Raw genomic sequence first — 13478 nt, forward strand, 5'->3', positions numbered from 1 at the left:
GAGGCATAATGATTTAACAGGTAGCGAGCTCACACTGACTGTCCACTTCTCTCCTCCTGCTCCTGCCACCATGAACTTGGAAACTGTAAAATCCCACCCTCCTTTCATGTTCCGTAAAGTAAGCTAGTGTCTTGGTGCTGAGTAGCATTTAGGCGGTTAATACATTTCCGCTATAACAGTATGCAGCAGCTTTGCCAGACCACATGAGGGAGAATGTAGAAGGATTATGCACATTATATCTCCAGAAAAACTGAAAGGCTGTGTCAAAATAGAACATCATTGTACATAGTCTATCTTTTAATTTTTCTCTAATTATCAGATGAATTTCAAACTGGATCCTCTTTATGAATCTGAGACAAATTAGGGTCATCTATTTACACCCAATTCAAATTAGAATACATGATTTTTTTTCCTGGAGTTAAATACAATTCAGTGTGAACATTCTCATGGAATTTAAATTACACAAAGTGCTTTCTTACAGAGCTATGTGGCTGATGCAGTAAATGTAAAGACAGGTGAGACTCTAAAGAGACTGAATTTTAGTGTTTAATGAGAGGATGCTCTCCCATGCTCACAGGATAGGAGAGAAACCGGAAGAATATCTGGATGTGGCTAACTCTGCCTTCTTTCAGTTTGGAAAAAAAATCAGACAGAAGGGGTAGATCCCATAAAGGTGCACCTAATGCTTTCTGTGGCTTCTGATTCCTTCTAGAATAAGATCCCCAACTGAGCAAACTGATGAGAGCTTATGGGCTGGTGAAAAATCTCCAGTGGTGTCAACTAAAACGCACTGGTGGATAAGAGAAATTAAAACGTCACTATTCCCAATTTCTGTTTTTGTTGTGACTAGAGTTGGCTGTGCATAGATCTCCACTAGAGTCAGATAAAGCCTGCCTCCTCGCCAGCTGCAGTAGTGACCTTTCTGTTGCTCTGATGAAACACCATGACCATGGCAACTCATGGAAGAAAGAGTTTATCTGGGATCCTGTTTCAGAGGACTAGAGATCATGACTGGAGAAGCAAAGCACACAAAAAGCAAGAGCTGAGAACTCGTATCCCAAACCACTGCCGGGATGCAGAGAACAGAGAGAGTGACCTAGAGACGGGGTGGGGTTTGAAACTCCCAAAGCCCACCTCCAGTGACACAGCCTCACACCTACCAAACCTCCCAAAACCATGGGGGAGATTTATCATGCAGCCAACTGCCTTTGCTTTGTAAGGCATGGTTCTAGTAGCTGCCCTCTGATCACGCTGTAGCCCTCTTCTTCCTTTTTACAGGGAAACTGAATTCTCTACTGGAAGTCTCTTTCCTCTGTCTTCTGGACAGAGTTACCACCGAGTTCTTTTGGTTAGTGTCTAGTAATGTTTAGTCAGCTTTCCAAACAGTAAAATAGAGAAAGATCTATAGGGAGGAAGGAGGCTGTTAGGAATGTGAAGGAAATGGAAGGGAATGGAGGGGGAATCAGAATACATAGTGTACATGTGTGAAATTGTGAAAGAACAAGATTTACTGAGAAAAATGAATTCATGCATGCCAATACTTCCTAAGCTGGAGGACCAGTGTATCAGAGACAGAGACAATGGCAGAGACAGGGATAAACAGGGACACCCACACACCTACACATACAGAGAGAGAGGGAGGGAGAGGGAGGGGGAGAGAGGAGGGGAGAGAGAGAGGGAGAGAGAGAGAGAGAGAGAGAGAGAGAGAGAGAGAGAGACAGAGACACAGAGACAAAGACACACACACACAGAGAGAGAGAGAGAGGCACACACAGAGAGACAAAGACACACACACACACACACACACACACACACACAGAGAGAGAGAGAAACAGAGACAGAGACAGAGACAGAGACCTTTCAAGAGAGTGAGCTCAGCTGAGTAAATTGCAGCAGGTGCAGGGGAGGCCTGAGAAGGTTTGCCCTGTTTTTTTTTTTTGCTTTTGTTGTTTTTTTTTTTTTATCTTAAATCATTCCTCACTCTAATACCTACTATTTTATTTCCACAGATTATAGCCAGTAAATTAGCATAATGACATTACCCAGATGCCTTTGCAGTTGTTTTCTTTCAAAGACCTGTGTGAGTGAGGTTAGAAAATGTAACGGATTAAGAAAAAGAGAGGGAGAATTTCCATATTTAATATTATTTCAAACCAAATTGACATAGTTTATGGAGCCAAAGAATATAATGTGATTTACTTCTCCATTCCTGCTGGAAAGAGAAGGGGTGGGGTTAGGAGGGGTATGAGAATGACAGAGCACAGAATTAGGGAGATGATGCGGCTGTTCGAGAAGCAACTCCCCAGCACCTAGGCTGTCCGGGTGGTATGAGCAAAGCCAGGTTTGTTATTGGTGAAATCTGGGTGTGCTTTGAATAGCATTTCAGGAAAATTAAACTTGGGACAGTTCCTAGATAATAGATACATGAATATTTGAGAAAAATACCTTGATCACAGGGTCCGATCTGCATCTTGTGCAGAATCAAAATCTCTGGTGAAGAACACAAGGGACAAGCATGCAAATTGCTTTCACTCTATTACACACACACCGATTGCTTTAATATTGAAGGAAATATTCATAAATCCCCTTTCCCTCCATTGCTTTATGCTTCGCTGCTTTTTCTCCACTTGTGGTTTATAGATGGAATGAAGAAAAAATGTGGACAGCAGATGGTAAGGAAGAAAATGTTTCCTAAAAACAAGATTGCAGCATGGCTCCGAGTCAGGTCGTTCTTCCTTGGGAAACGGAGATAATTCTGAGATGAGCCTCTTTGCAGATGCTTAATTGGACTTTATCTTGTCTCAGTTTGCTCTGAGAAAGGATCTTAGGTAACCCAGAGTCTCCATCCTCCTGCATCATCCTCCTGAGTTCTGGATTTAAGTGCATGCACCATCACACCTGTCTGTGAGCTCAGTCTTTCACTAGCTGCAAAGCTTTAGCAAATACTATTCGCTTTTAATAATAGAATGCAAGTATTTTAAAAAAGTGATGGGAAAAGAGAAGGAGCCAGTTCAATTATCAGGAAGTGGACATGTGTCAAGAAGAAAGGCTAAAGAGGCTAACTAGCTCAATGTTAACTGTGTTGGGAACAATGATAAAATTTTATAAGAACAATGGAAATTAAATGCATATCAATAAAGATTGTGCTAATAAGACATGCTATACAGGCCAAGACTTGCTAGAGGCCTTTGAAAGATCACTGCTCCTATAGCTTAGATCCTAGATAGTGATTTTGCTTGTTTTATTTATTTCGCAGTACTAAGGATTGGGTATGTGTGGGGATGGACATGTGTAAAGTGGCAGTTACAGATGAAGAGTTAGTTATCCGCTCTTTGCAGGATCTCATAATTAATGAGAAACAAATTCATGGACCAGCAAGATTAGGGAGTTGGAACACAGTAGTAATTTCTCGAAAACAAAAAGAGGTGACTGTGAAGTCAACAAAGGTAACACAAAGGGAAAAGATAGTTACCTGTGATGAGTTTGTTATAACAGGCTAAGGAAGTGATGCTTTTCCATGGTCTCATCCTCTAGTTTTGTGGGAAAAAGGATGAGTTGCCAGGTGAGGAAATGTAATTTACTACATGCAAAATCACTTACTTCTGCCTGTACACTCCAGAGGTGCTGTGGGAGAAAACACAAGCTGATGTACAAGCCCTGTCTATCCCTTCTTCTACTGATGGAGGGCCCTCCTCAGTTGTAGTTTATAGGTGTGGTATAGGAAAACTCAAGAGAACAGAGAACAGAGAACAGATTGTGAAATCTGAGACTGGTTACCTGGACACAACATTTTATGCAAAGTTTTGAATCAAATGAGATAAATTGTAAACCTCTGTTAAATTATAAACTATCAGATTAAAACTCTGCTTATTACAGAGTCTCATATAGCATTGAATTATTCAAATAATGATTATGGACTCTCAGAATTGCAGCTACATACATTTCTAGTATACTAGCATACACATTATCGATTAGGTCTAATTTCTAGGTGTGGTATGTGTGTGTGCATGCGTTCGTGTGTGTGTGTGTGTGTGTGTGTGTGTGTGTGTGTGTAAGTGATCACTTAGGCTCAAAATATGCATGTATGCAATATAATCAATTTCTGTAGATAATATAAACTAGATTAAATTCTGGCTTTTGTAGCACTTTGGTAGCAGGCTTTCTTTGATTAAAAAAAATGTTGTAATTATACCCCAACAGCCTCAACCAATTAAAAAAAAAGCCTTCATTGCCTGCCCCCAAGGCTTACATCTACTCACAAGCAATGGATTCTTTCAGTGAATAATTAATGGTTACTTAACAAAGGTTTAGAACTTTCCTGCCATTGTTTTGACTGCATTAGGTTTGCAAGGACTTCTGGGGCAAATGTAAAAGGCATTTATCCTAGGTAGCAGTGATTCATTTCTGTCTGTTTTTAGAAAAGCTTTTGTTTCATTATCATAAGGGAAAAAATAGAGCTAGAAGAAGATGAAAACAAATCTAATTTGAGAACACCTGAAGCTTTGATTAAACTATCACAGGATGCCAAGTCCATTTAGTACTTACATAATATTATTTATTTATGATTTTTATTTATGTGGAATTTCAAGTGAGATATTTCTTGTGAAATCCATCCTTCCGGCTATAATATTCATGAATCGGCATAGAATCATTTGCTTCTTTCACTGGTGTCTTGGTTCTTGTATGCCTGTATTCCAGAGACTCGGAAGCCAGGGCTTGATCATGGGTTGAGGACTCCATGTCAAGGCAAGGAAGCCTACAATTGCCAATCTGAATGTACTCTTTCCATGTGAGAAATCTTCCTTAGAGGAAACTTTTTTTTGGTCAAACTGTCTTGTTGATTAGCTCCAACTGTTAAGCAAAGGCCTTATTACACTCTCCACAGGACCAAATCTCTGCTGGAGAATTACGTTAGAAGGGGGCAAACAGAAAACAATGACCACGATGAGAGAAGTGGTAGAGCTGTAATTAGACTTTGTGGCCATTAGTTCTTTTATGGCTGATAGTCAGTGTGCACTTGGAAGTCAATAATAGCTTTGTTCATTTTAAGAAAACCTTAGGTTTTACTCTATGATGGGTGTTTCTCTAGATTCTGTGGAGTAGTATCCATCTTAACTCTTGAAAAGATTACATTTAGCAAATCTCAATCTCTTGTACCCCTCCTCCAAAACTGAGAAATCCTTTCAGAAGACAAATATGGCAGCCGCCTCTATGGTATATATTACCTCTTCTTAATGATTACTCTAGTTCAAAGGAGTAGGGCATTTCTTATCTAAATAGCCATAAGATTGCCTTCAGCCATCTGTCTATCTCTTCACTGGGTTATCAAGGGATGACAATGCTACCCATGTGTTTTTTTCTGTAGAATAGGGGCATAGCCAAAGGGCACTGTGTGCAGATCAAACTTGGATGTGTAGTCCTTGGGGTACTAATTAGATATGAGTCTTCTACAGTGCTGATTGAGTGAGCAGTGGAAGAAAATGAGAAGCCCCGAGTCAGAGATTAGGGTGGTGAGTACTTAATGCCAGACTCTGATTCAGAACTTAAAGAGGTTTGAAAATCTCAATTTTTGGTGGTCTTCAAACACACACACACACACACACACACACACACACACACAAACTCACAAACACCTATACATACCTATGCATATACATAACCATAAACACATATACACAATACAAACTCAAACAGACACACAGACACAATCATATTTATATGATGTATAGTCTGTATAAATGTAGAAGACTTTAATTGTTAATTATGATTTTGTCATGATACTGTGATTTATAATGTTAGAATATTTAGACTGGACATATGAGCCTGACATGATACATGCCTTTAATCCCAGCACTAAGGAGACAGAGAAGGAAATATCTATGAGTTTGAAGTCATCCTGGTCTACATAGTGACTTCCAGACCAGCTGAGGTTACACAGCAATACTTTGGGAACAAAAAGGAAAGAAAGAAAGATTAAATATTATTAGACCTGTAGGTCTTATTTCAATTTCTGTTTCATGTATTAGATGTGACATACTTTCTCCTACTGCTTTATTTTCTTTTACAGTTATTTACTTATTTGTGTGTGTATATATATATGTATATATATATATATATATATATATATGTGTGTGTGTGTGTGTGTGTGTGTGTGTGTGTGTGTGTGTGTATAAAAATATGCATGTGAGGCACATGTCAGAGGACAGCTATCCACAGTCATTTCTCTCCCAACTTTGGGACCTGGAAATATTGCTTTGGTCTGTGATCTATCTACTACGTTCCTAACATTTTCTGGATTTATCAATGGAATTAACTTAGACTGAAGTACTACTAAAGCCATATCACTGTGATTCACAGACAAAACAAACAAACAAAACAAAAACAAAAACACTTGTCTAGTTTATTTCCAGGTCTACATATTGAATTGTTGTAGCTCATCCTCTGAGGGACTTAGAATGCTGTCCTTGCTTTGGGAGATTGGAGATTATACACGCATATATGTTTCTCTGCATTGCTCAATGTTCTTTCTGCAATCCTTCCCAAGCTCATTGTAAGAGTCTGTTGATGCCCATGAAGGGCTTGGTCAACTGAATGCCTGAATGCACTGAATGACTTTTATCCTCATCTCGAAGCACAATGGCCTTCCTCAGCTAATAACTTCCCTCAGCTATTTCCACAGAGAAGATCCAACAGCAGGTTCTGCATTCAAAGGAAAACATTTTTTATATGTAGGACACTCTTTCTCTTCTACCTCCAGGCTACCTTACATAAAATAGATCAAACGAAATGCTATTGGGGTTACCCAAGAAGAAACAAGAGAACCTATAGGAGCAGAAATAAGCTTAAACATTATCATGGTATAAGTTCAGGGATTATTACTATATACATCATGTACATCAGTTGGAATTCCTTTTCTCTTTTTTTAATGAACAAATACCAACTTAAAGAAGAAAGGGTTTCCTTTTAGCTCACAGTTCTGGTGAGGTAGGTAAATGGGTTTTTCTTTTTTTTCTGTTTGTTTGTTTGTTTGTTTTTTCAGTACTTCCAGGTTATTGAGGTCAGAGGAGCACAGCAGTAAGAGTGTGTAGCTATCTTCCCCTCACAGTAGACAAAGTTGAAGAAGAGAGACAGAGATACCGGTAGACCAGCAAGATATGCCCTTCAACACACATCCAGTGACGTACTTCCTGACATCTGACCCCAATTTCTAAATCTCTACATCTTTCCTGTAGTCTGTTTAAATTTAATGTCTGTCAATGAAAATTTATTAGGTCAGAACCTTCATGATTACATTGTGTCTAGAAATGTCCCAGATCCACCTGTAAGTTCACATTACCAATTACCTAGGTGTCCCTCAACCTTATCAAGTTGATAACCAAAATGCACTATTGAATTATATTACAAAAGAAATTGAGTATAATGTAGTTTAGTAGTTGAACCCATATAACTTGATCAGACTAAGACTGTGGATGACACTGTAGTGTTGTTACTCTGGAATCGATTCACTTGGTCACTGGTAGCACTATCTACAGGGTTAGACTGCCTCCGATGATGCTATCCCCCACTGCCTACATTTTTAATGAGAAATTGAAACCTTGTAAATGTGGAAGTGGCCATCAAACTTCATTAAATGAATATTATTATTATAACCCTTTAAGGCTAAATTAAAATATACTGGCCTGTAGTTCATTACCCATTAGAGGGTCAGTACTTTAAACAATGAATATGACTGTGGCATTGTGACCTCGTGTGTAGTTCAAGCTTGGATCTCATTTTTAATTAACAGCAAAATTGTCATTTAATGAAAGTGAAATTATAAATGTACATATAAACACATACATTAAGTACTGTGTTTTCTTTCCATGCAAACTGAAATATAATCATTTATAACAGGACATAATCTTATGTAAATGCTGACAAAGGCTTAAATATGCTAACCTCTTTGATCTCGAGATTTGTTGAAGACAATACAATTTCACTTAGTAACACAAGGACTAATGTAGTAGTATAGGAATAAAAATTATGTCCATTGTTTTTCTTCTTTATTTTTTATCAATCTTAAGATCTTCAGGGGACCTTTAAAAGAGGATTTTATAGAACTATCAATTTCTGTTATACTTCTCAGAGTTTTTAAATATTTTTTAAATTGTAACTTTCATAATTAATAAAGGAAAGATGACTCAAAATTCCTGTGTTAAAAGACATGAAGACACGCATGCAACACATACAAGTAACATTAAACACACTGAGCAGGTGGCAAAAGTATATAAGAATAATTAAGGAAAAGAAAGACCATGATATGGAAAGAAAATAAGAGAAGGGCATATGGAAAGTTTTGAGGAGACAAAAAGAAAGGAGGAAATGAGATAATTATAGTATAACCCACAAAATAAAAAAATGATTAAAAACTTAAAGTAAATAAATGAATAAAAGACATATCTTTCTCCCCAAACTGAGTATATTTGAAAACTGTTGATATTTTCCTAGCTGTGTTTTCTGAATGTAGCCACCCTGGCAGCCACCTCCCTCTATAGTTCCTGTGCAGACTTTTTCATTTACTAGTCTGTTGGCTCAGCCAGCAACAGCAGAGCAGTTACATGCAGGACTATAATATGGCTTTGCTCATGCCCACGCCTCTGGCATTGCTCTAGTAACTTCTATGGTATTATGATAACAGCTTCACTTGTCTCATATCCATTGAAAGGAAGTCAGTCTTTTTTCAGAAGATTGGGTGGGATGAAAGCCAACAGCTTCCTATGGGTGCTAAGGCAGAATATAAACCAGTAACATCCAATAGCAGAGAGAAATGCGAGCAAGCATGTCCTCAAAGTGCCAGGACAGCGCTCATCCGGAGTGCAAAGTTCTCTTATTTTCTGTTTCGTCTGGGGATTAGGAACCAGTTTGGCTTATCTCGTGGTATAAAATATATGATGTCCTGATAGTAATTGGAAAATATTAATGAAGTATAGTAATAGTTCTCATGGAGAGGAGTGGGGAGCCAAAATTCAGTTAAGCCAAGGATCAGTATATGCATCACCTAAAGGACAGTGGGACATGACATTTGTAGTGGTGCTGCTGCGAGAGGCCTCTGGGAGTGAGGTACGGGTACCTGAAACAGGGGGCAATTCTTTCCTGATGACATGGCAACCTCTTCAGATGGAGTTTACTATTTTGACCTCAAGTTACCATTTTGTGTCATTGGCTACATTTCTTTTGGCTTGGAAATGAACCAAACAAAACCAATGGTCAGAGATAGTGATTTTCTCTTCTACTTTCAGACATGTTGAGGCATCAAGGGACACGATCCTTCTCTGTGTTGTCTTGTTCACCAAATGTGTGTTCTTATGGGAAAGGATGATTTGGTGCAATGTGGATTGTTATGTCAAGGACAATGTCCTTCCTGGTTCAACATCCAAACTCACTATATATGTTGGCAAAAGGTTTAACCAATATCTCTTTTCTGGATGAAGGAGAGAATGAATGAAAGGCATGGAGATATAAGGCACTTCTCATTTTCTCCTGCATTGGATTGAGACCTTGCTTCTGATAGGATAAGTAAATTAAGTATAGTTATGATATTTGAATGATTGGTTTCAAGCTGAGTTATGTGGAAGCTGAGATGGGAGGTCAGGCCATTTAAGAGCTGCCTGAACTAATGTCCTATATAAAAATTAAGGTAAATAAAATTGAAAAGATGACTGAGATTCATCTCAGCAACAGACTACTTGCATGTAATATGTGCAGAGCCCTCATTTCAATCTCAGTATCATTAAAAAAATTATCACAAATAATAATCAACAAACCATCAGGTCTCATAAAATAGTTAAGGCTGTGCTATAAGGAAAATGAAGAATTTGATGTGAGAAAAGAAACCTCAATGCATATATAACACTTAAGGAATGTCTGTTATATTATACATAATTGCTTTATTTTGATTAAGTTCGTAAAAACAAATTTACCATGAAAGTATGGTTAATGTTTTATTTTTTAATTTGTTGTTGGTTTTTTTTCTTTCAGGTAAGTGTACAGACATCTGAAGTGTTCTGCAGAAATTGCACAGGTGGCAATTCTCGTAGAAGAAAGAGGAAGGCAGGGACTCTTGAAATGGTAATATTCCAGCATTTGCACACACACAGGAGCCTCTCAGGTGTCTGGCAAAGCTGCGGTTTTCTTTTATATGGTTATATCTGCTTATTTCATTATAACTTGTTATGCCTTAAACCCTAGACCGTGAGAGTTCTGTTTTCTTCTATGTGCATTGGAGAGCCACTTACAATATAATCGAAAGCTTCTGTAGTCCGTGCTTGTCACAGAGCTCATTCTGTATGGATTATTTAAAAGTGAAATGTCATTCCCAATGAACTGTGCCGTCACACACACACACACACACACACACACACACACACACACAATTTTAACACTATATTATTTGAAACACACACCTAAATGCAACATACATAAATTCATATATATTTCCTTTTTCTCTCTCTATATACAACCCCAATTTGTAGTATAAATTGTGCAAAGCTTCAAATCAGTTCAATAACATAAAAAGATGATGACATTTAATATTATGTGACTCATTATGAGATTGTAATATTGTACCAGGTTTTAGAAACATAATTTTTTAGAGGTACCAATACTCATGTTCAAACACCAAACTTATACCTCTAAACTAATAGGTCCATTTTCTTTACAAAAGTAAAATCATTTTTGGATGAACTGTTAGTATTTGGGTATTCTCACTCACTTCAATTTTCAGTATGAATAACTTTATTTTTGTTCAAAATGAAGCACTGATTTGCTGAATTAAGTATGGATATCTGGCTTCAAATAGAACTTTGAAACATGAATATGTGTGTGCATGTGCATGTGCATGCATGAGTGTCAGGAACCCCCTGTCTTGGATTGTTGTTCCTAAGAGACAAGGTAATACCCTGGGACTTTAGACTCCTCATGGATGAAGCCAGCATACACTGGGCCTTAATATGCTTCTACTTTCCCAATGCTGAGATTATAAGCATTTACAACCACACCCAGATTTTTACATAGGTTTTAGGATTTGAACTCAGATCTTCATTTTTCTATAAGAATCATTTACTGACTAACCTACTTCTCCAACCCTGAAATGTGTCTTATGGTTTCCCAAAGTGTTAGAAATGTAGTTCTTGGTAATCCTTAATAGTCTAAATCATGATCAAGTGTTACATGCTAGTTATAAGATAAATATTGCAATGGAACTTATGCTATCCACGATCAAAATGGAATTACTGGGCACTGGCATAAAGTAAAGAATATTTAAAGTTAATTAGAAAGACTTGCTCTAATGCTTCAGAGTATTAAGAGGAGGTCCAATCCCACAGATATTGGGCAAGAATAGAGTCAAAGCATTTTAAATGCATTTCTAGTTTTTAATCACAAGAAATATATTCAAAATTTGAAAGTCTAAGCCATGATTCAAATTTGAGAAACTCTAAGTATTTATTTTATATTTTCTTACCTTTTATTTCTAAGACTGCCAGATTTTATTCACAAGAACCTATTCCATTTAATGAGAAATATAAGATATAAGTATGAAGAAAAGATTTAAAATATTTTCAACTCTCAGGTCACTTGGCTATTACCACTTGTAGAAGTGACTCTGTCAACTACAGAACATTAATTTGTTTGGACTGTGCCCAATAAGAGTATGTAGAAGTTGGTATATTATGGTAACGCATGTCAAATCAGCACTAGGAACCATAGTTACAGAAGCAGTTCCTTTTCTAGTGTGGTAGGAACAAAGGACATTGCGTAATATTCTGCCTGGTACCTCTTGGTGCACTTGGCTCTCTTTGTGTTTTGGAAATGGCTGATGACTATAAATGAGCTGTTGGGAGCACGAGGCATAAATTTTTGTGATGTTTCATCTTCATCATTGATCCTACTCCATGAAAGCATAGATGGTGCTGGCGATTGAAGAAATGAAGGAAGGGTCATAGGAAAAATGAATGCACACAGAAGAAAGAGGATACTGAACTCCAGTTTCTGCTTGGTCTCAGATACAAATTTGGTTCAATTTTCTGGCACTTATTTATAATTCAGAGAAACCCTACCTCTTATACATTGAAAAAGAAATATGTCCTCTCAGAAATTGCATAGAGGACTATGGAAATTATATTATCTTTTTATTTTTTAAAAAATATATTCGATTTTATTCTCTTTTTTGCCAAAGGAGAAGAGTTCAAAAGCATTATACACAACTATCTTGCCTCTGTGCATGTAAGATTAAAAACAAGACATGTCAATAATATGTGTTGGCTGATTTAAGGAATTTCAGCTCTGAAGAGGGTGATCGGTTACATAACTCAATCGATGAATTTGATTTAAAAAGTTTGTTCAAATACCTGCATAAAGCTATGCTTCATGGACAGAATGATAAATTAGATACAGTTCTTCTTTCCAAAGACTTTACAGCTTAGAAGCCTATACTCGTTTTATTTGCTTGATAATTAAGCAGTTCAACTTTTGATCTCCTCACTGACAACCACAGTATTGTTTAGTCACATAAATAATCTTCCTATTTCTTGGGAAAAGCAATTGGGGCCACTTCTTTAGCATAAGATTTCCTTTAAAGATCAAATGGAGCTGGCCTTGATTCAAGCAGGTTCATAAGATTCATATGTAACCATTACAGTGGTAAAGAGTGTTTTGACTTCTTCATTAGCTTGGAAAATTAGGACGTGACAATTACAGTGCTTCTTTGCTGAGGTCTGATAATCATGTCATGACATTTTTCTGCTTCATTCACTGCTATGATTTGGACAGCTTCATGCCAAACACTGGTTTACACAGATTAATATTGTGTCACAGTATTATGAAAACAAGGTAGGCTAACAGGATCGTATGCAGGGCTGAGAAGCATGCAGCTGTATATTATTAGCATGACATCTGTAATAAAAACAAAGAGTATAATACAAGAATACCAAACTGAAGAAGTTCACAATGTTGGCTGCCAGTTAACATAAGAACAAACAAAAGAGATTTAACTGAATGTACATTTTAGAGAACAACATGTTCTTGCTTTACTTAGGCATCTCAAATTCTTTACTTGTTGGTATACTCCCTCATTTATTCTCTTAATGATTTAGCTGATAGATTTATTATAAAGTGTATTTTATATTAGAGATGCAAGTGCCCTTGTAACTCACCACACACGGTTATAATTTTAGAATTGGGAAGAGCACACCATTCCAAGCCCACAAATACTAATTTAGGAATCTAAAGTGACATGATGTGAACATTTTTTTTTTTAGTTTTCAATGTATACTTCTGAAAACAATGGTCTCTTTGTCAAAGTGGAAAAACACTTTCCTATAAAGTGAAGCAAAAACAAAACTAGTCTGATAGCATCTAGTCTGCATGCAGCCTCTGGTTCAGGAGCGATTTTTAAGGAATGAATTTTAATGCGCACGGACCTATTAGCACAGGATCAGATT

The 13478-nt window shown here is 37.2% G+C and overlaps 1 protein-coding gene across 1 annotated transcript in view; it reads left to right on the forward strand.

The window, feature by feature from the left end:
* The window catches only part of Lsamp (limbic system associated membrane protein), a 2154604-nt gene that overhangs the window by 980260 nt on the left and 1160866 nt on the right, over positions 1-13478 (forward strand). The gene's annotated exons all lie outside the window — the stretch shown is intronic.

This window comes from Rattus rattus, chromosome 4, assembly GCF_011064425.1.
Source record: "Rattus rattus isolate New Zealand chromosome 4, Rrattus_CSIRO_v1, whole genome shotgun sequence".
In the NCBI taxonomy this organism is placed as follows: domain Eukaryota; kingdom Metazoa; phylum Chordata; class Mammalia; order Rodentia; family Muridae; genus Rattus; species Rattus rattus.